General features: G+C 39.9%; 1 protein-coding gene across 5 annotated transcripts in view; it reads left to right on the forward strand.

Annotated features, from left to right (window-relative positions):
- The window catches only part of ACVR1 (activin A receptor type 1), a 137,296-nt gene that overhangs the window by 48,181 nt on the left and 67,376 nt on the right, over nucleotides 1-21,739 (forward strand). For 2 of the 5 annotated variants that reach the window (XM_036023451.1, XM_028508916.2), the window contains exon 2: nucleotides 1,187-1,400. The exons of 1 other annotated variant lie outside the window; for it this stretch is intronic. The gene's annotated coding sequence lies outside the window, so the exon portion shown is untranslated. 2 more of the 5 variants (XM_036023449.1, XM_036023452.1) reach the window with 2 other exon arrangements.

Consider the following 21,739-nt stretch of genomic DNA (forward strand, 5'->3'; position numbering starts at 1 on the left):
CAAGGTTTGTGAATGCTGCTTAGTTGATGAATTTGTTTTTAAGGATGTCCGTTCTAGAAATGCATTTTTACTCTTTAACTTCACTAAATGATTGCTGAACATGGCACATTTCTGCTTGACCTCCCTATGGAGCAGGGGGTGATGGTGATATTTATGTGTGTGTTAATTTTAGTGTGTCTTTTTGGGTCTTGTAATTTTACAATCAAATTGATTGTGAGTCTCAATTTAAACCAAAGTGAGGACAGGTTTGACATTATTTGCAAAGCACTTCCTTGAAATTCAAGGTATTTGTGATTTTCCTTCCAAATAATTATTGAGGAATGCTGTATTTTTGGGTTTGTTTTCTGCTTAGATGCAGTTACGTGAAAGTTTTCTTGGCAAGTTTTCTTAACTTCCTTGAAGTTAAAAAAAAAGGGGTGCTGTTTTCCGAAAGGAGTTTTTCAATGTTTTGTATCACTTAACCATTTGAATGGGAAAGTTTGGTTCTAATAAAAATTTCCTCTTCCTTTGACAATGTTGACATTTTAAAAGTTTTCCTAAAGGAAAAGGGAGCTTGGGTGGCTTTTTGTTTTTTTGTTAGTTATCTAGAGCCCCATTCCCTTCCGCTGTGTGCTCCTTTTCCATCATTGTTTTATGAGCCTTTGAACTAGATCTATCTACAACTGAGAATGGTGCTTGAATGTGAACCACAATCAGATTATTTGTGGGTGGATACACAAGAAACTAGTTACTCTGGTAAATGGAGTGTCTGAAGAGTGGCTGGGTGTCTGGAAGAGACTTACACTCTACACTGTACACTGCTTGAACTTTACGTTTTGAAACCAACTACATATAACAATGAACATATGCAAAGCCATTGTTTTTTTGTTTGTTTTTGTAGTAGACTAGAGTAAATGACGTATGAGATTTAAAGAAACTTGATCTTGAAATTTGCCATCTGCAGATCTTACTGGGTTTTGAGTCTTGTGGAAAAATAATTTAAAGACCAGTGTGGATCTATGACCTCAACATACTGCATGTCAGTGTGTTTCAACCCTTTCCATGCTTGCTTTAATAGTAAATCGGCTTTAGTTTTATGGACTCAACTGAAAGGCTTATCAAGTATGTACTTCCTTTAGACAGTACATTCACAACTGCAGAATTTCCTTTTGCTCAGATGGTTTTCCTTTCTTCTTTTCCTCTGCAGCCCCGAGCCACTGGTGAGCATCACATTACTAGAGCGGGAACTACTGGAGAGCTACTGGAGTAGCAGAGCTACTGGGAGCGTTGCTCATTATTCCAGGAGATTCCAGGGGCACCTCTCCCTCCCCATGTCTCTGGTGAACTAATGAGCGAAGCTCTGAACAAGAGCACTGTGCTTGAAGGACTTCGGGAAGATATGACCTGGAGCCACCTCTAAGGTAGCTGAGTCAGCTTTTCCCCAGGACCTCTCAGAGCAGCATTGCTGGAACCAGCAGTAGAGCCATTTCAGCAACTCTCCTCTTTAATGTTCTTTGGCAGAGATCAAATCTACACGGTAATTTCTTAGCCACAATGGTCATTTTGTTAGTTTATATGAATCCAGTGTCAGAAAGTTAGGACTCAGCCGCCGTTCATGCATTGCCATGAAGGTAGGCTTTTTCGATGGAGCTACACAGTTATTCTGTAACTTTGACCAAGTTGTTCAAATGCTACTGACATTTCCCTACATATAAAATGCTTCTGCCATCCTTTTAACCCAACAGGGCCACTACTTTTTGTCCCCTTTTAAATAGACTTTGTGTTTAGATTCACAGCAAAATTGACCAGGAAGTGCAGAGCGTTCTCATATACCCTGTCCCCATATATGCACAGCCTCTCCCACCGTTAAGGTTCCTGCCAGAATGGTGCATTTTTTACAGCAGGTGAACTTGCATTGACACCTCATCACCCAAAGCACATTAGGGTTTGCTCTTGGTGTTGGTTCTATGGGTTTGGACAAGTGTATAATGACATGTATTCACTGCCTTAAAAACCCTCTGTGCTCCGTTTGTCATTTCCCACCTCAACCATCGGCAGCCACTGAGTTTGGCTGTTACCTTTTCCCAAAGTACATTTTCATATTATGCTTCCTGTGGAATACTTTAAAATGTGTGTGTGTGGGTGTGTATATATAATTTTTTCCCTTCTCTCTCTTTCACCCATAGCTAATAATTTTGAACACGTACTTTTTCACATATAGTTTTTTTCTATACTAACAAAATATGCATGTTAATTAAGTTTAAAAATTGATGGAGAATTCTGGTTGAGATGGAGGTGTAGGTAAACATGCTTCACCTCCTTGAACAACTACAGAAAAAATTACAACTAGACCTCAAAACAAGTAACACCCAGAATCACCAGAAAATTAGCTATATGGAAGTCTGACAACCAAGGATTTAAAGAAGCCACATTCATCCAGATGGGTAGGAGGTGTGGAGGTGCTTGGAGATGTGGTGTGGTGTAGGGAGGTGATGGAACTGGTGGGTCCCACATTCACGTGTTGTAGATGAAAGTTGGAAAGGGTGCCTCAGAAGTGAGGGATCCCATCCACAGGCTAGACCACATGGCCCAGGGATCCAGCACCAGGAAATTAAATCTCCGTAACTTTTGGCTGTAAAAATCAGTGGGGGATGGGGTGGTGGAAAAAACTGTCAGATTTTCAGGGTACTCTGCTTAAAGGACCTGCAGGACCTTAGAACTTATGTAGACCCAACCCCTCTGGGATGCAATACCTGGGCAACAACTGGAAGGGTACCAGTTGCATTTGGGAAGTAAGTGAAGTGACTAGAAATAGGGCAAACCTCCAGAAGCCAGGCAGTGGTATTGTGCCCTCTCTGAGCTCTCCCTCCACAAAGAACCACAAAGTGGTAAAGTGGGGTGAAGTGGGGTACCGTGCCCTGGTGATTACCTAAGGCTTTGCCCCACACAATAACAGATGCTTTTCTACAGTAGGTCATGCTACTAAGACAGGGAGTTAAAGCAGCTCTACCTAATACATAGAAACAAACACAGGGAGGCTGCAAAATTGAGGAGACAAAGAGAGATGGCCCAAATAAAAGAACAGAACAAAACCCCAGAAAAAGAACTAAATAAAACAGAGATAACCAACTTATCAGATGCACTGTTCAAAACACTGGTTATTGGGATGCTCAAAGAACTCATTGAATATGGCAATAGTGTAAAATAGACCCAGGAAGAAATGAAGTTTGTATTCAGTGAAATTTAGAAGAATCTACAGGGAACCAACAGTGGAAGGAATAAAACTGAGATTTAACTCAGTGATTTGGAACATAAGGAGAAAATAAACATTCAACCAGAACAACAAGAAAAAAGAATTAAAAAAAAAACAAGGATAGTATAAAGAGCCTCTGGGACATCTTCAAACTTACCAACATTTGAATCATAGGGATATCAGAAGGATAAGAGAAAGAGCAAGAAATTGAAAACTTACTTGGAAAAATAATGAAAGAAAACTTCCCTAATTTGATGAAGGAAATAGGCATGTAAGTTCAGGAATCACAGAGAGTCTCAAACAAGTTGGATACAAAGAAGACCACACTAAGACAAAGCATAATAAAAATGTCAAAGGTTAGATAAGGAGAGAATCTTAAAAGCAGCAAGAGAAAAGCAGAGAGTTACCTATAAAGGAGTTCCCATAAAACTATCATCTGATTTCTCAAAGAAACCTTGCAGGCTAAAAGGGACTGGCAAGAAGTATTTGAAATGATGAAATGATGAAAATCTAGGCCTACAACCTAGATTACTCTATCCAGCAAAGCTATCATTTAGAATGCAAGGATAGATAAAGTGCTTCAAGGACAAAGTAAAGCTAAAGGACTTCATCATCATCAAGTCCTTATATGAAATGTTAAAGGGACTTAATTTAAGAAAAAGAAGATCAAAACTATGAACATTAAAATGGCAACAAATTCACAACTATCAACAACTGATTGTAAAAAAACACACAAAAAACTGCAAACAACCAGAACAGGAACAGAATCATAGGTATGGAGATCATTTGGAGGGTTATCAGCTGGGCCAGGTAAGGGAGGGTGTAGGGGAAAAGGTGCAGGGATTAAGAAGCATAATAGGTAGGTACAAAATAGACAGGGGGAGTTAAGAACAGCGTAGGAAATGGAGAGGCCAAAGAACTTATATGCACTACACATGGACATGAACGGCGGGGGGGGGGGGTGTTGGAGGAAAGGGGCATACTGGGCAGAGGTGGGCACAGGGGGAAATATTGGGATAACTGTAATATACTTTAAAAAATTGATGGAACATCACTATACATTTGTTTTATGACTTGCCTTTTCCTTCTACTTCATATGTTGTGGATATTTTCCCTTTTAAGCAGATTCTTTCTTTTAATCAGAACCTACGTCTAAGTAATGACTGCTTAGTGTTCTTTATATTGCTGAAACATTATAATAACCAGTCCTCAAATGATGGGTTGGCCTATAATTTAAAGGTAGACATGGGGGGACCTTTCACATGGAAAGATCCCTTTCCCAGGGAAAAAACAAAAGTCATGACTGTTGACATTGGGATTTGATCATTAAGGATGTGAGTTTTTATTTTCCAAGGCAGATGATACTTAGCTTTGGGCTGCTGCCGAGGTGTCGTTTATGTCAAATTTTCATCTCAGGATGCCTGGAAGGAACTTTTCTGGCAGTAGGCTGCATTAATATATTAACATAGTTGTTAGTTTTGGCTACCATCCTTGGAGCATTTTGAGATATTTTTATGCCCATTTAAGGTGGCATAAGGTTGAATTAGTTTTAAGAAGAAGTAATGAAAAACAGGTATGGAATTAAGAGACTGATTTTATTTTGCATATATGCTTATTTGAGGGAGGAGATGATGGTGTTAGTTAATTGCTTACCCTGTGATTCTTAATTATTAAACAGGGTTAAAATAGTTCAGCTCAGATTGTGGCTGGGTGGCTCAGATGATTGGAGTGTCTTCCTATACACTGAAAAATGTTGCAGGTTTCATTCCCAGTCAGGGCACATACGTAGGTTGTGGGTTCGATCAATCCCTAGTCAGGGCACGTGCAGGAGGCAACTGATAGATGTTTCTCTCTCACATTGATGTTTCTCCTCTCTCTCTCTGTCTCTCTGTCTGAAAATCCATAAACATGTCCCTGGGTGAGGATTAAAAAAAATTGTTCAGCTCAGTAGTTTCATAGGGTAGTTGACAGAATCACCAGAGAAGTTTCAGATATCTAGGGTTGGGAATGAATATTTATTTGGGTTGTTATTTTATAAAATATTTTTTAGGAAGGTAATATCAATATTCCTAAGATTAGAAAGGGAAAAAAAGTAAAAAGTAAGTCTCCCAAGTACCCAGTTATCTATCCTAGAGGCAACCACTGTTTCCAGTTTCTTGTGTATTCTTCCAGAGATTTCAGGGCATTCGTAATATACCAGTATGAAACCTGTAAGTTATTGTAATTTCTTTTTTTTTCTTTTACACAAATAGTAATGATATATACTGTTTTGTATCTTTTTTCATTGAACTACTATTTCTTGGAATTTTCTTACTAATTAATACTGCATTCTTTTAAAATGGATGCCTGGTATTCCACTGTAGAGACACACTGGTTTATTTAACCGGTACTATACTGAGAGCCATATAGATCAGTTTCAGTTTTATTATCATTAACAAGACTGTTGGGAATAAGCTAGTACATACATCATTTCAAACACATTGATGAGCGTATCTGTAAGATCCATTTCTAGTTGTGGGGTTGCTGGCTCAAAGGGTATGCACGTTTTAACTTTGGTAGAAACGTATTGCCAAGTTGCTATAGTCACAGAGCTTGCAAAGTTTTAGGTTTCACCAGCAGTGGGTGGGAACGGTGCTTCCTCACACTCGTGCCCATCACAGTGTGGTTGTCAAACTGATTGGTTTCTTCCTTGCCAAGTGGAGAGGTGAAAAATGGCAGGGTAAGGTAGCTTCAGTTTGCATTTCTCTTATTTTGGTTGACATAGAATATCTTTTCATAAGTTTAAAGGTGATTGGTATCTCCTCTTCTGTTCCCTTTATGTTTGTCTGTTGTCTGTTTTCCTGTTGGGTTCTTGATCTTTTTCTTGTCAGTTCATGGGAGCTGCTGTGCATGAACAAAATCAGTGCCCCCACTTTTTGTGATATGTGATGTTTGGTCATTTGTGTAAAAATTATTTTGTTGGGCAGATTATTTAAAATTTTGTATCCTTAAATTTACCAGTTTATTCATTCAACAGATACTTATGGAATGCCTCTCTGGCACTTGCTTTAGGCAGCAGGCTGTACAGTAGTAAAGAAGACACCCCAATTCTGGCCCTGTAGAGCTTACATTCTAGTGGAGAGATAGTCAATAAAAGATGTCCAAGAAGATTTATAGAGATAAATATATAATCAGATTTTTTGTGGCTTCAGGATTTTATATCACAGTTAAAAGACCTTTTCTGCTCCTACTGTTAAAAAACCTACCTCATGGTTCCTGGTAGTGTCATGTGGGGTGTTTTTTTTGTTTATTTTGTTTTTAATTTTAAATCTTTGTCCCACCTGGAATGTTAGGTTTGAATCCAACTTAATTTTTCTCTAGGTGCTCTATTAATTAGGGGAAGGCTGAGGTGCGATAACCAAGGGACTAAAATATGCTATTGTTCAAAGAATATAGATGTTGAGTTTTTCCTCACCTACCAGTCCCAGTGGGAGCAAAGCAGGTCAGTAGAACAGCCCATACTCACAGGTCCTTTTTATTGTCACTGAGTTACCAGCATGCTCATAGCTGGCTTGCTACCATATTTGGGTTTCCTCAGTTCGAAGGACAGAGGAGAAAGCCCTGGTTAAGTGATCAGAGGTTGCACTCATCACTTCTCCTTCCATTGGTGAAACACTTAGTCCTGTGGGCACTTCTAGCTGCCAGGGAGGGTGGGGCATGCAGGCTCTGCTGGTCAGCATGGGCCTGCGCAAGAGTGAAGAGGGAATTGTAGTAGAAAGTCAGCAGTCTGTCATTGGTTAGTCATTCTGATTTTACTGAATGGTCCCAACTTTTCTTCTTTGGTTTCTTCTGATTTATAAATTCCCATATATATTTTGGCGTACTTTGGGGATATCCATCTACTTCCATTGATCTCTGTGCCTGTGCGTGGTCCAGGATCACACGGTTTTTTAACTCTTGGAGTGTCATGATTTTTTTCTTTTCAATAGGGGAAGCTCCATTTTATAGAATTTTTATGTTTATTATTGTATGGGATTTTAAAAATTATATGAACTTGAAAATAATTACATATAGTCACCACTCCCTCCTCCTTAAAACCTGTTACTATTACGAGGATTGAAATAAATGTGTGGATGTACTTTGTGAGGAGAAGGGTTCACATCTTTATGATGTTAATTTTTCTTACTTGGTGATAATGGAATATAGTGTTTTGGAAATGTTGATCTGGACTGTACAGTCTTTCTATATTCTTGATGTATGAAACGTATATCGAAATAGGAGAGAGGGAGGACCATGGTGATGGTGTCATACAATGGTGTGTGAAGTTTTTCAATATTGAGGGTAATGCCTGTTTCTTTAATAAAATTTAATAAACTTGAAACTTGAAAACTTTCCTGTTTGAAGTTTTAAAAAGTTTTGATATTTCAGAAGTTTATTATATAAACTTATATGTAACACAGACTTGGTAAATTTTTGCATATTCACGGTATGGAATGCTGTTACTTCCTCATTGAGTGTGTGTGCACACACCTTTTTCAAAACACACATTCCATTTTCTTCTCCTTTTATGTTTTTATTATGAAGTGAAACACAAATACAGATATCCACACAAAACATACCTAGCTTAGTTCAGTTCTTATAAGGTGAGTATTTTTTGTGACCACCATGCAAGTCAAGAGACAGAATATGAGCAGCCTCCCAGCCTGTTGGCATGCCCCATGCCTCTCACAGCCCTTTTCTCCCCGTGCAAGTAACCACTTTCCTGATTTCCACAATAATTGCTTTGTTGCCTTTATGATTTTACCACCTGCGTGCACATACCTAGTTGCTGTAGTTTAGTCTTGCACATCTTTTTCTGTCTTTAAGTCTCTTAAACTTCAGGTTCCCCTCCCAGCCCTTTCCTTTCCTTGCAGCTAAAGTGTTGAAGAACCTAGTCATTTGACCTCCAATTTCCCATTGGCTGGCTTTGGTGATTGCAACCTTATAGTTTAATTCAGCATTTTCTCTTAGTAGGAAATGGTGTTTTAACACTGCAGGCTGGGCAGCAAGAGTGTTCACTGCTCTGGGCAGGCCACTGTTTCTAGGCCTTTTTAACGATAGAGGTTAAATATACATAAAATACTTAATGAGTTTGTACTGATATTTCCAATTCTAGTGCCGTTTATAAGGTTCTTACTTAACCTTTTCTGTATTGCATTTGAATCTCCTTAATTCCACACAGAGGATTCTGGTTCTCTGGAACAGCAGGGGATGATAGAATTCAAATATATCTTAGTTACTCATTTGCTTTCTTCCATATGAAATACGCAGTATTCTCAGTACCGCCGCAATTCTAACACTACACTGCTAGTTATGATAACTAGAAAGCAATAAAACAATTTCTTTTTGATATGCTGTTCCATTCTCCCCGCAATTTTTGGCAGGAAGGGATGTTTATAGTTTTTGAAAATAGGGCAGATTTAAACATTGACTAGCTTTTAGAAGATGTTTGGAGGAGGAATACTTTTAATTTCATTAGGTGAGATGTTGGTTTTATATCTATGTTTGGAAAAAAATTCTTAATTGTTAGAGAGAGACTTTGTGGGTGAAATGATGTGACATCTGGGATTCTTGTTAAAATACTCCAGGAGAGCCCTCACTGGTGTAGCTCAGTGGATTGAGTGCCCGACTGCGAGTCAGGGGGCCGCTGGTTCAATTCCCAGTCAGGGCACATGCCTGGGTTGCGGGCTGGGTCCCCAGTGGGGGCCACGCAGGGGGCATCCACACATTGATGTTTCTTTTCCTCTCCTTCTCTCTCCTTTCACCTCTCTCTAAAGGTAAATAAATAAAACCTTAAAGAAAAATTACTCCAGGAGGAAATGGACAGAGTAGAGGAAATAAGATGGCTCCTTTCTGAAACAGTGTGGTAGGTAGGATGTTGTTTATTTTTGAAACCAGGAGGTTAGAAATAGGGCTTTCTTTCTGTTTCTATGTAACTCGAAATACCTGGAATAACATTTTTAAAAAATCAATTTTATAAATAGTGAAGACAAAGACATATGGTCGGGGAAGGAGATGATAAGGAATAGATGATGGGGGTGGGGAATGGTAATGAATGGGTGATTCCATTCTTCACTTGGGTGTTTGGTCTTAGCTTGGTGGCCCTGAAGCTAAGAAACTGGGTACCATCTTCAGTGAGAGGCAGATTTAAGGGATGAGTGGCAGCAGAGGACACTCTGTCCAAGGACATTGAGGAGATCTGAACTCTAGATGTAGATGCCAGAGAGAGTGGAGCCTCTGAATCCCAGCCAGGGAAGAACCCTGAGGAAGGAGGGGGTTATCAGTACCCATCCTGCAGAATGGATGAGTGAGATTGCCCTCGGCATTTTCAGCATCACGTGAATTACTGAGGGGCTGTGATACTGGGGGATTCCTAGGCCTCATCCCCAGTCAATCCAATCTAAATCTCTAGGGGTGAGGGTTGGGAATCAGAGTTTTGAGGAAGCCTCCCTGTGAACCTGAAGGATACTGTTAGGTCGACAATAAATTAGGACCTTTGCAAGAGGAGGTGCTTCTGTGATGGACAGGATGGAAGAGAGGGAGGAGATGGAGGGAGCTATATAGATTGCTCTTTCTAGAAAGTGTTCAGTGGAAGGATGAAGACAGATATGGGAGCAGGGAGGTGGTGATTGTTGAAATGGTTGTTGCTTATAATAATATAAGACAGGTTTACCTGTAAATGTGGAGAATGTGAATGGTCTCCATGCAGGATGACTGAGTAGTCTGGCTAAATGTGAACTTAAGCCCCCTGCCAGACCCTAAGAGATTATTTTTGGGGAAGAACTTGATTTTTTATTCTTTTTGTGTGTTATTATTTTGAATTCTTTTCACAGCCTCTGCTTCTCATGTTCTGCCTGGGCCTACGGCCCTCCTGCAGAAGCAGGCAGGGTGGGGTCTGGAGTGCGGACGTAGGCACTTTCCTTGGTCAGTGCTCCCCCTGCTCCTCTTGACATTTGCTGTTTTCTCTTCTTCGGTTTCCTTTTCTCCATGTCACAGTGTGGCTCTCACGTGTGTAGAACCTGTAAAGGGGGTTGCCTGGTACAGGGTGGTGTTTCCGTTATTAGCTCTGGGACTGCTGGAGGGATTCTCGTATTTTCATGATTTCATAATCGCCACTTGAGAAGGCTGTGGAGAGAGGACTGAGGTGAGAGTTCTGCTCCTTCCATAGTCCTCTGCCTCAGGGTCTTTGTTTAGTTTTGTTTTTAGAAATAGATCGGATTCAGCAGTTCTTCCAGGATTTCTACCTCTTAGGAGCATTATCTGTTTCCTAAATTTTGTTTCTTTCTCTCCACTTAATAGGGCGCATTTATTTTTACTTTTACCTTGCCACTGTTATGTAGGTCAGTGAGTGTTGGGGTGGGGTGGGTGGTTTTTGGGTCATGTCAATTTCCTGGTCTCTTTTTACCAGACATACATGCAGAGCCGCTCCCCGCCTCATCTCCCCGTCTCCTCCTTGTTTGCTGTTGTGGTTACTTCGATGCCAACCCATTCAACTGGGCACTGACCCTGTGTACACAGCTCGTTTTCTTTCTCATGGTCATATTTATACTTTTGATGGATATATTTAAATGAACAGCTGTGCGTTTGTTGAGTCATACTGCAATTATCTGATTCTGCTTTAGCTGCTCCTCCGGCAAACACATATTTCAAGCTAAGTTGTGAGAGAATTCCATGAATCACATTCGAGTTGGAGGAGGGGAGGGGGAAAGACCACTATGAAAAGTATTTGTAAAGATTAATGTTAATTAGTTATTTCATTATGTTAGAGTAGATTGATTCAGTTACTATTTAAGATGTCACCTGGAGACACTTAATAAAGGTGTAAATAACTATACAGGTTTAATGGTGACTCGGTAGACAAAATTCCCTGGAATCATTGCTGTGCAGAGAAAGTTAGTAGCTGGTGCTGCTCTATTTCAATGGATAAAGGGTCTTGGAAAGAGTTCTTTTCTGGAAAGGCTAGTGCTCTTGATTCAGCAGTCTTTGAATTCATTGGTTAAGTCTTTTGTTTTAAGCCTCCTGAACAGATAACAGGAGACACAGAAGATAGTACAGTTTTTTTTTTCTTCAGATGTATTCATTGCTAATTGTAATCTCTGATTGAGTCTTTGGCTTCCATCAGCCAGATCTATTTTTCTTTTGACACTTCCTGGGAGTTCTTTCTGAAGGTTATTAATAGGCATGGAATCATGGCTTTCCAAATAACGTCAATAACTGTTAGATGACTGCGGGTAGAGGGAGGTAATGTGTCAATTTCTGACTTGTAAGAGGTATATTTTCAAGCTGTGGAGGCTGTCTCAGAGGTCACTGGGGATGGCTCTGGGCGGATCAGCTGGTGTCTGCAACTAGAGATCCAAGGAGTCCTTTCCAGCTGGGATATTGTCCACTGGGGAGTTGTCTGGCATACCCGGAGTCTGCCAGCCGTCTTTTTGTTTGGCTGCGTCTCTTGGATGACACCTTTGAAAACTGAAATCCAAGTTACAAATGATATCTTTTAATTTATCTCAAATACCTGGTTGCTACTATATTAAATTGAGGACATGGAGTAACCCTTCCTCAAGTAATTTCCTTGCCAGGCATTGCAAAATTTCTAAAATCTCATCTTCTTCTTCCTACTGAAACCACAGTATAGCATAGACTGAGAAGTTAAAATGAATGTGTTTTAATTGACATCAAGTGCCCAGTTGGTGCCAGACCTGGGTGTGTAGCCATGAGCTGGGCAGAGATCTTACTCCCATGCTGCTTCTATTTTGGTGCATGGAGGAAGGTGGGGTGGGAGAGGGGAAACATCATAACAATCAACAAATAAACCACAAATTTCACACAGTTTTAAGTGCAATGGAGAAGATGGATAACAATGCAAGGGCAAGGGTGGGAGGTCTGAGGCAGGAATGGGCTTGAGTGTGGAGGGGAGTGTGGGTGAGAAGGGAGGCTCTGGTTAGGTTGGTGTATAAAAGGTTCTTTTTTCCACCTCCATAGAAATATACTCTAGTGTCTCCCATTAAAAAATGAGAGAGAGAGATGGTGAGGGGCAGGGGAGAGAGAGACACATGCACAGAGACCTCCCTGGTGTTGACATCCCTTTCATATTCACCCCCCTTCAAATTATGATGGGTTAATTATAGTAGCTGTAGAGTTGGGACAGTTGTGTCAGATGGTAGGAGCCTGAAACACCGTTTCTCTGGTGATGGGAGGGATAGGCAGGTCTGCACTGTTTGGCTGAAGGGGGAAGTGCAGGCGTAGTTAGAGATGAGCTAGCAGGCTGAGACAGCTTCTAACCGAGGACTTGGGGAGGAAGAGAGCTTTTAAATGGACTCTATAGTTACATGTCTAGGAGTTTTGTGGCAGGAATAGTAGGTTTAAAAAAATTGTTCCAGGCACAGCTTGTAAACCGGAGGGCGAGGAGTGAGCTCTGAGTTGCCTAGGTCAATATAACAAAAGAGCTGGTTGATGATGGGGTCCTGTTAGTTGAAACAAAGCAGGAGAGCCATGGCTATTTGATATCAAGGGAATTAAATGGAAAATAAAGGACAGTTTGCATGTAGTCAAGTGTGTCGAAATAAAACCTAGTCTTGAGATACCAGTAAGGCATGGACTGTGTGACCAAGACATTGGAATCTCAGAAGCTTGGGATAGTTATTATCTGTGTATCTGGTAGTGTTGTAGTAAAGTCAATTTCACTCTGTAAACAATTAAATTAAACTTAGTGGGATTTATTGGTTCTTACATGGTATCCTAACTTAAACTTTTCAACTTACTTTCATTCAATTAAGCCAGATCTTCCCCCAACCACTAACAGATGAAATTGGTCTTTCCCTCACTTTTCCAAACCCTATCTTCGGTCCATCTGTTACAGCTGGAATGTTCGTAGTGTAACTCTTTCAGTCAAAACCCTTTCTTTCCTGAAATAACCTGTAATTATTTCCTCTAACTACAGGATGAACTGATCCAGGGGCTGGGTTTCAGTTCTATAGGACTTGTCCAAGAAGCCATTTGTATTCATCTATCATGAAAGATCAAATTACATGCTAATATTCTGAAAGCAACACCCACCAGAAACCCTCCAGCAGTAGTGAAGTCTATATAAAACCAAGCCCTGGCAACTTGCACATTGCCAGTTCAGACAGAGCGTGGTGTTAAAAATATTTCACAGGTCATTTGTGAACTGGAGAAAAGACCCTGACTTAACTTATATGGTATGATGGCTTTGGTTTAGCCTTTCTTTGCAGCTATAACTGACAGCCCATGTCATTTTCACTCCTGTTAAGGCCCAGGTAGTGTGAAGCAAGCTGCCCTTGCTTCCTGTCTCTGCCTTTTGAGTGTGGAAGAAGCACAGCTATTCTCACTTAATGGCTGATTTTTGTCCAACTTGGAGGTGGTTGTTGTAAGTATGCCTTCCTTCAAAGTTTTATGTCTAGAATTTGTCTTACTGTGTCTAGCTTTGTTCCAAAACGTGCCTGACACACATTTCTGTTTTTATTTTGAGAAGTTAGTTACAAGAGAACTGAGAAGTGGGGATGGGAGATGTGAGATTAGAAATCGCTTGATGTATTGCCAAGGTAGTTTATTTTTTCCCCACATCAATATTGTTTTGGAGGGTCGGAAGAAAAATCTGAGGTTACAGAGCATATGAAATTAATGTTGAATTTAGAGAACTAGAAAGAGGGCATGATTGAAAAGTGGTCCAAATAACCATGAGTAGAGATTGCTTCTAAGAAGAAAATCAAGGTGGTTAAAGTGCAGAATGTGTTGAGGCTCAGCTAAAACGTTAAGGACCACAAAAACAGACAAAAGCAGCTGAACTGTGGTGAACTAGTTTAATGAAGGGTGAGAGTGGTGGTTGGTTAAGACCTGAACTCTGATGGCTTCTCCCCACCCACTGAAAATTCTACTCACTAAATATTTACAGATTTTTAAGAAAAATCTGTGAAATGGGACGAATAGGAGTATATACTTAGAGTGTTTGGGGAGCGATTGAATGAGATAATACACATGATCCCTAAGCATAGTTTGTGGCTGGTTAGTAAGTGCCCCTCCTGTTAGGATGATAATGATGTAATTTTTTCAAAAAGAGAAGTGGAATTACTCTCTTTTTCTTTGCCTCTACCATTTATATTAAAGAGAGTGAGGTTTTCCCCCCTTCCTGAAGGCATAGTATAGACTGTATAAAGAAATAAAAAGAAAAACCTGCCGTGGAAGAGTAGTGACAACCCCAGCAGTGGTGAGTGACTTGAACTGGATGGTGTCATTCAAAATATGGCTGCGTGAATGTACAACCTGTCTTTCAAGATTCTTTCTAACTTGGAGACTGTTAGAAGTTGAATTGATAAAAGTGTCAACAAAGTCTCTGTTGAATGCGTAGAGACTAAATAAATTATATGTTGAACAAGTGGACAAACCAAATGAGTTTAGGTCACCTGTACTGACAAATGAACATTTCATAGGATTTTATGTTGGAAAACAAACATAGGGTTCATTTTACAACTTTCTCTTCATCTTCAGTATTACGGACAATAAGTTGTATTCTGTTCATAAGTCTAGGTTTTAGAAATAGCCTTTATTCTTGAAGTAGACTATCAACTTGATTGCTTAATAGGTCCTAAAAGTCAGCTGTAGAAGTGCATTATACCCTGGATTATTTTGTGACTGATATTAGAATGCTTTGTGATTTCTTTTATGGGTAAAAGAGTATGTATTGCAGTATATGTGTGGCCTTACCCAGCTGTAAAGTTGTGATGAGCCAAAGAAGTGCCAGACTTGGTTTCAAGCCCACACATGTTAGAAATTGAGCTAAACGCTAGCCCTTAACTGGATATCAGTCTGATCTATAAATGGAGTTTGAAAAGTACCATGGGATTTGGGAAGCAGCTCTGTTTTGCCCTGATGACATGCTGTTTTTAGTAGAAAATCATGGGAATACTGTTACTTCCGAAGAGTGTAGTCCTGAGACGTTGTACAAGATGGTACTGACTTGAAGAGATACCTTAGTTAAGTCGAGAGGTCCTTAGATTTGAAGTGTTAGATCAGTTCCTAGGGATAGAGGTCCTTATCCAACAACAGAAAGGAGATGGTGTACACTGCAGGCAGAAATTCATGCTTTGAACTCTTCAGATAATATTCTGTAATTCCCCAATAGCCTGTGATTTTTCAGTTAGGGATTTTGGCCTTAGAACATTACATGAATATTTGGTTGGTCCTCAACGAGATGACCAGTTGAGTACCTTCTTATCACACGTTTATGTCTCATTCAAAAAATATTTAGTTGTGCACATAAAATGTTATTCTTACATTTAAAAAATCCAATGCCTTCTTGACCATAGATTTTGTTGACTTCCTTAATGTTAGAGAGGCTAATGAGATTTCTGAACCTATGGAACAGGAGTAGCATTTTTGTCAGGTAGTGGACTAATGCTCAACCTAAAATATTAGCTACCATCTTATCTCTGCAGTGGGAGGACTGGTCAGATAAGGAACAAGGCAGTGTTCTGCAAAGTGTGACCCAAGTGGGGTTTCCACAACTGTCTCAGGGGTTCCAAGAGGTCCTCCCTCTTCTGGTGACATAGATGTCCAAGGCTGGATTTGCTATATGACCAGCCAGTGCAACATGTCGCAGCAGATTGAATGTAGAATAATCTATGAGAATCCAGTTGCTTTTGAGGCTAAACATGATAGAGATTTGTGAAAATGCAAAACAATGCCATTTTTCTTACTATTTTGGGGGGGTGAAGTTCCTTTTTTAATTTATAAAAAATAGGGTAGCATATTACTTCTCTATTTTAGTTTCTAATAGAGTAAATGCTGATAGACATAGCCTGCAGAAGGAAGCTCCTTAGGGTCTTTGATATAAAAATACTCTGAGACCACAAAATTTGAAAACCACTGGAGTGGGGCATCCCTGAAACTGTTGGAATATTGGCACTGTCTTTTTTACACTTCCAGTACCTTTTTTTTGCCAACTCCCATCTGAAATTTCTTAGCCAAAATACTTGACATTAGGGGAATGGAAAGCTTACTGTTTTTTTTTTTTTCTTCTTAAGGATTTTATTTATTTATTTTTAGAGAGAAGGGAAGGGAGAAAGAGAGGGAGAGAAACATCAGTATGTGGTTGCCTCTTGTGAGCCCCCTACTGGGGACCTGGCCCGCAACCCAGGCATGTGCTCTGACTGGGAATCGAACCAGCAACCCTTTGCTTTGCAGTCCGGTACTCAATCCACTGAGCCACACCAGCCAGGGCTGGAAAATTTACTTTTAAAAACAATATATATATTTTTTGGAAATCAGTTTTATTTATTTATTTTAAATTATATGTATTGATTATGCTATTACAGTTATCCCAGTTTTCCCTCATTTGCACCCTCTACTCAGCACCCCTGACTCCCTCAGGCAATCCCCCACCATTGTTCCTGTCCATGGATCATGCATATAAGTTCTTTGGCTACTCCATTTCCTGTACTGTACTTTACATCCCCATGACTATTCTGTAACAACCAAGTTGTACTTCTTAATCCCCTCACCTCTTCACCCACTCCCCTATACTCGCCTCCCATCTGGCAACCATTAAAATGCTGTCCATATCTATGATGCTGTCTCTGTTCTTCTTCTTTGCTTAGTTTATTTTTCAGATACAACTGTTGATAGATATACATTTATTCTCATTTTATTATTCGTAGTTTTGATCTTTTTCTTAAATAAGTCCTTTTAACATTTCATATAATAATGGTTTAGTGATGATGAACTCCTTTAGTTTTTTCTCGTCTGGGAGGCTCTTTATCTACCCTTTTATTCTAAATGATAGCTTTACTTGGTAGAGAAATCTTGGCTATATATCCCCACTCTTTGTGACTTTGAATATTTCTTGTTAATTCTTTCTAGCCTGCAAAGTTTCTTTTGAGAAATTGGCTGACAGTCTAATGGGAACTCTCTTGTAGGTAACTAGCTACTTTTCTCTTGCTGCTTTTAAGATTTCTCTTTATTTTTAACCTTTGGCATTTTAATTGTGATGTGTTTTGGAGAGGACCTCTTTGCATCCATCACAATTGGGACCGTATGTACTTCCTGGACTTGCATGTCTATTTCCTTCACCAAATCAGGGAAGTTTTCTTTCATTGTTTTTTCAAATAGATTTCCAGTATTTTACTCTTTCTCTTCTCCTTCTGGCACCCCTATGATGTGAATGTTGGAACACTTGAAGTTGTCCTAGAGGCTTTTTACACTATCCTTGTTTTTTTGGATTCTTTCTTCTTTTTGTTCTGATTGCTTGTTTTTTGCTTCCTTATGTTCCAAATCATTGATTTGCTTCTCGGCTTTATCCACTTTACTGTTGTTTCCCTGTAAATTGTTCTTTATTTTAATTAGTGTATCCTTCATTTCTGACTGGATCTGTTTTTATGCTATTGAGGTCCTCACTAAGTTCCTCAAGCATTCTGATAAGCAGTGTTTTGAACTCTGCATCTGATAGATTGATTATCTCCATTTTGTTTGGCTCTTTTTCTGGAGTTTTGATCTGTACTTTCATTTAGGCCATGTTTCTTTGTCTCTTTGTTTTTGCAGCCTCCCTGTGTTTGTTACTATGTATTAGGCAGAGCTGCTTTGACTTCGTTTTCTTGGTAGTGTGGCCTAATGTTGTAGCTGTCCTATAGTATCCAGTGGCACAGCCTCCCTTATCACCGAACCTGGGTACTAGAGGTGTGTCTTTTGTGTCAGCTGGGTACACCCTCCTCTTGTTGAGCCTTGGTTGCTGTTGGCAGATCAATGGGAGGGATTTACCCAGACCAGTCAGCTGCAAGGTCTGGTGTCACCACTGACCACCAACCTCTGCCCCCGTGAGGATCAGCTGTGCAGGGGCAGTTGGTGCTCTGGTGTGGTCTGTAACTGTCTACTGGGTATGTAGGCCCTCGTGTTTCTGGGGTGGCATAGGCCAAAGTCAGCCCTCACCTGTGTTCTGCCCAGGCCCACCCTGAAAGAGCTGTAAAGCAATCTGAGATGGCTGCTACTTGCTCGGGGCTTGGAGATTCTCAGGCAAACCTACACTGTAAATTTAGGCTGGTTGCTCCTAATGCTGGGCCCTGTGCCACTTAGCAAGAGGTGCAGCTCACTGAGACTGTTACTTGTTTGAAAGGATTTAGGAAGTTTTGAAGCAATGGCCAGGACCAGCCATTCATATGGAAAAATCCTTGTTAACAACTATAAGTTGGGTGCAACAGAACCTCAGAGGATCTCCAGGGTGGGGCAAACAGTGTTAGGTTGATAGAGTCTCAGATATGGTACCCACTTGCTGGCTCTGTGACTCTGTAGGGGAAGGGTAGGGAAAAGGGACTTGGCCTCTGCCAACATTTCTGTCTAGAAGAACGCTGTCCCCAGCTCTTGCCTTGATGCCAGGCACTTCAGTTTCTCCCTTTGTGTCACTGGTGCCTTTCAAGCTGCTATGCTGGAAGTGGTACATCTGAGTAGGTGAGTCACTGTATGGGTTCTTTAAGAGGAACTTCTTGGAACTCCAGGAATTCCTTCCACTGAGTCAATCCCTGCTGAATTTTGCACCCAGAATATATGGGAACTTATCTTCCTGGCACTGGAACCCTGGGCTGGGGGGCCTGGTGTGGGGAGGGCTCCCGAGTGACCCCTCCAAAATTGTATACCACACATGAATGTAGGACCAGCCTGTTCCATGTCTCTGCCCCTCCTACTAGTCTGGATGGATGTGGTTTCCTTAAATCTGTGGTTGTCAGACTTCCATTCAACCTGATTTTTGACAGTTGTGAATGTTGGTTGTTCTGTAATTTAGTTGTAATTTTAATGTGGTTGTGTGAGGATTTGAGCCATGTCTGCCTACTGCCATCTTGACTGGAAGTCAGTCGACAATATTTTCTTTTTAGTATATTTTAAAATTAGAAATAGGTCCTTAGTGCATAAAGTTGGGATGTTAGCATATTAATATTTTTAATAATTACAATATAATGAAATTTATACCAGAATATTCTCTCTACATTCTTTTTCCCCTTTCCTTTTGGAGTCAATGTATTTAATAGCTGAATTGACTGGTTGGCAGACACTCCAGATCATGAACCAAATAGCAACCAGGAAGTAATGCTGATGTTTTTTCCCCAAGATTTTTGGCAGATTTTGAGCTGTCTGTCTATAAACAGTAGATTGGCTTGGGGGACAGAATTTATAACTTTTTTGTTTGTTTGTTTTCCATTCATGAACCTAAATTAATATTTTAATTTTGTTTGTACAGGTATGATCTGTTAAGGTATATTTGGGGGCATGAGCTTTTCTTGGCTTTGTAACAAAAAAAGTCAGTGGTTATTGTTTTTCATTTTTTTAATAGTGAAAGGATTCTTGATTTTGAAATTTGAAGCTTTTTAACTGCTAACTTGTACTATTACTTTGATGATATTCTATACATTAATGTTATAGAGATGGTAAATGTCTTTTTTTTTTTAAAGATTTTTATTTATTTTTAGAGAGGGAAGGGAGGGAGAGAGAGAGAGAGAGAGAGAGAGAGAGAAACATCAATGTGCGGTTGCTGGGGATTATGGCCTGCAACCCAGGAATGTACCCTGGCTGGGAATTGAACCTGGGACACTTTGGTTCCCAGGGTAAATGTCTTAATACTGTTATTTCTTAGCAGGTGTTTATGTACTTGTGTGTAGGAGAAGGCTGGGAGAGATTGATAAGTCTTTAGAATTTAAGCTTAAAGTAAGATGACTAATTCAGGGGAAATTCAAATTCAGCAAGTATTAAATGTACACCTACTTGGCTCTGGTGTCAATGAACAAAATAGACTTTGTTACCATTGAGTTTATAGTCTACTGAGGCAAGCAGATGTTGAAGATTACACACAGGTATGACTAAGTAATTATTAATTATAAGTGCTATGAATGAAAATTAACAAAGTGTTATATGAGAGTATAATGAGGGTGTATGAGGGTCTAGACAAGATTCTAGAAGGAAGCAACATTTGAGACTTGCAGGATGAGTAGGAATTTGCCTGGTTGGGTCCTGAAAGAAGGGCTCAATTATGGGGATCATCTTGTATACAAAGGCCCCGAGATAGGCAAGAAGCTGGCTGCTACAGTGCCTGGGAAAATGGGGTGTGGAGGGGCCAGCTGTGAGAACTAAGGGTAAGGGGTCTTGAGGGCAATGATTATAGAGAAGTGAGTAGAGGACTTGCTAGGACTTACTGTGTCTTAACTGAGGTTCTTTTCTGTTTTTCACTTTTTTAAAAAGTATATTTTATTGATTATGCTATTATAGTCATCCCATTTTTTCCTGCCTTTTATCTCCCCCTCTGCCCTGCACCCCTTACCCCCAGCATTCCTCCTCCCTTAGTTCATGTCCCTGGGTTGTACATATAAGTTCTTTGGCTTTTCCATTTCCTATACTATCCTTAACCTCCACCTGTCTACTTTTTGCCTACCAATTACGCTTCTTATTCCCTGTACCTTTCCCCTCTATTCTCTCCCTCCCCTGTCTTACTGAGGTTCTAACCCTGGCCTACCTTTCCAGCTTTCTTGGATTTTCTCCTCTTTATAACTATTTTCTCTAGGTTCTCTGTGTCCTAGACTGGGTTTTCTTTTCTTTCTGAATATGTCTTAAGTCCTGAGGACACGCCTTGCTTGCCCTGACCACAGGGCCTCTATGAAAACTGAGAAGCTGTGCCTTTTTTCTTAAATGCTACTCTGTCTTTACCACAGGGTGCTACCCACCCTAACTCTCTGTCTCTCTCTTGCTCTCTCTCTCTCACACCCTCTCACCCACCCACACGCACACTCACACACACTTACTCCTTTGCTAGTACCTCCTAGTCATCTTTCTGGTTCTTATTTAGATATAACCTCCCCAGGGAAGCTCCTCCACCCTTCAGGAACTCTCAAGTTGTTTAGTTGGCAGTCTTGTTTAACCATGTTTTTTTTTCTAACATTTAATCTTGTTTTTAATTATGCAGTCTTTTGGGTGATTATTTCATTACCACCATAGAAAGTAAGCTTAATGATAGTAAAGATCATGTTTTATATCTTTATTACTTTAAGTTTTTAATGTCTAGTACATAGTAGTCTCTCAGTAGTCATAGAAGGAAGGAAGGAAGGAAGGAAGGACTGGGATTCAAAGATAAGACAGATATTCCAGTAGTTTTCAAAAGCTTTTGATAACATATCTTATAAATTAACACGTTTTTTGAGTATGCACTTTCAATATGTATGTTGGTTATAAGTTTTATATAAAATAAAACTATTATAAAATAGAAATTTTAAAAAGATTAAAGATGAGAAATTTAAGGGACTGCTGATGATGAATGACATCGATAGGCATTTCGGGTCACTGGAAATAATGGTTGTTGTCTGTGATACTGGGTGCAGATCAATTTTTGAAGTATTTTTGAATTTTGAAATTGGGGAGGCTTCTTCATGTCCAATTCAACTGAACTTTAATTGCTTTTTTGTAGTAATTTGACTAACAAAGAACCAGTAGGAATAGAGAAGTCAGCTC

The sequence above is a fragment of the Phyllostomus discolor genome, chromosome 4, assembly GCF_004126475.2.
Source record: "Phyllostomus discolor isolate MPI-MPIP mPhyDis1 chromosome 4, mPhyDis1.pri.v3, whole genome shotgun sequence".
Taxonomy (NCBI): domain Eukaryota; kingdom Metazoa; phylum Chordata; class Mammalia; order Chiroptera; family Phyllostomidae; genus Phyllostomus; species Phyllostomus discolor.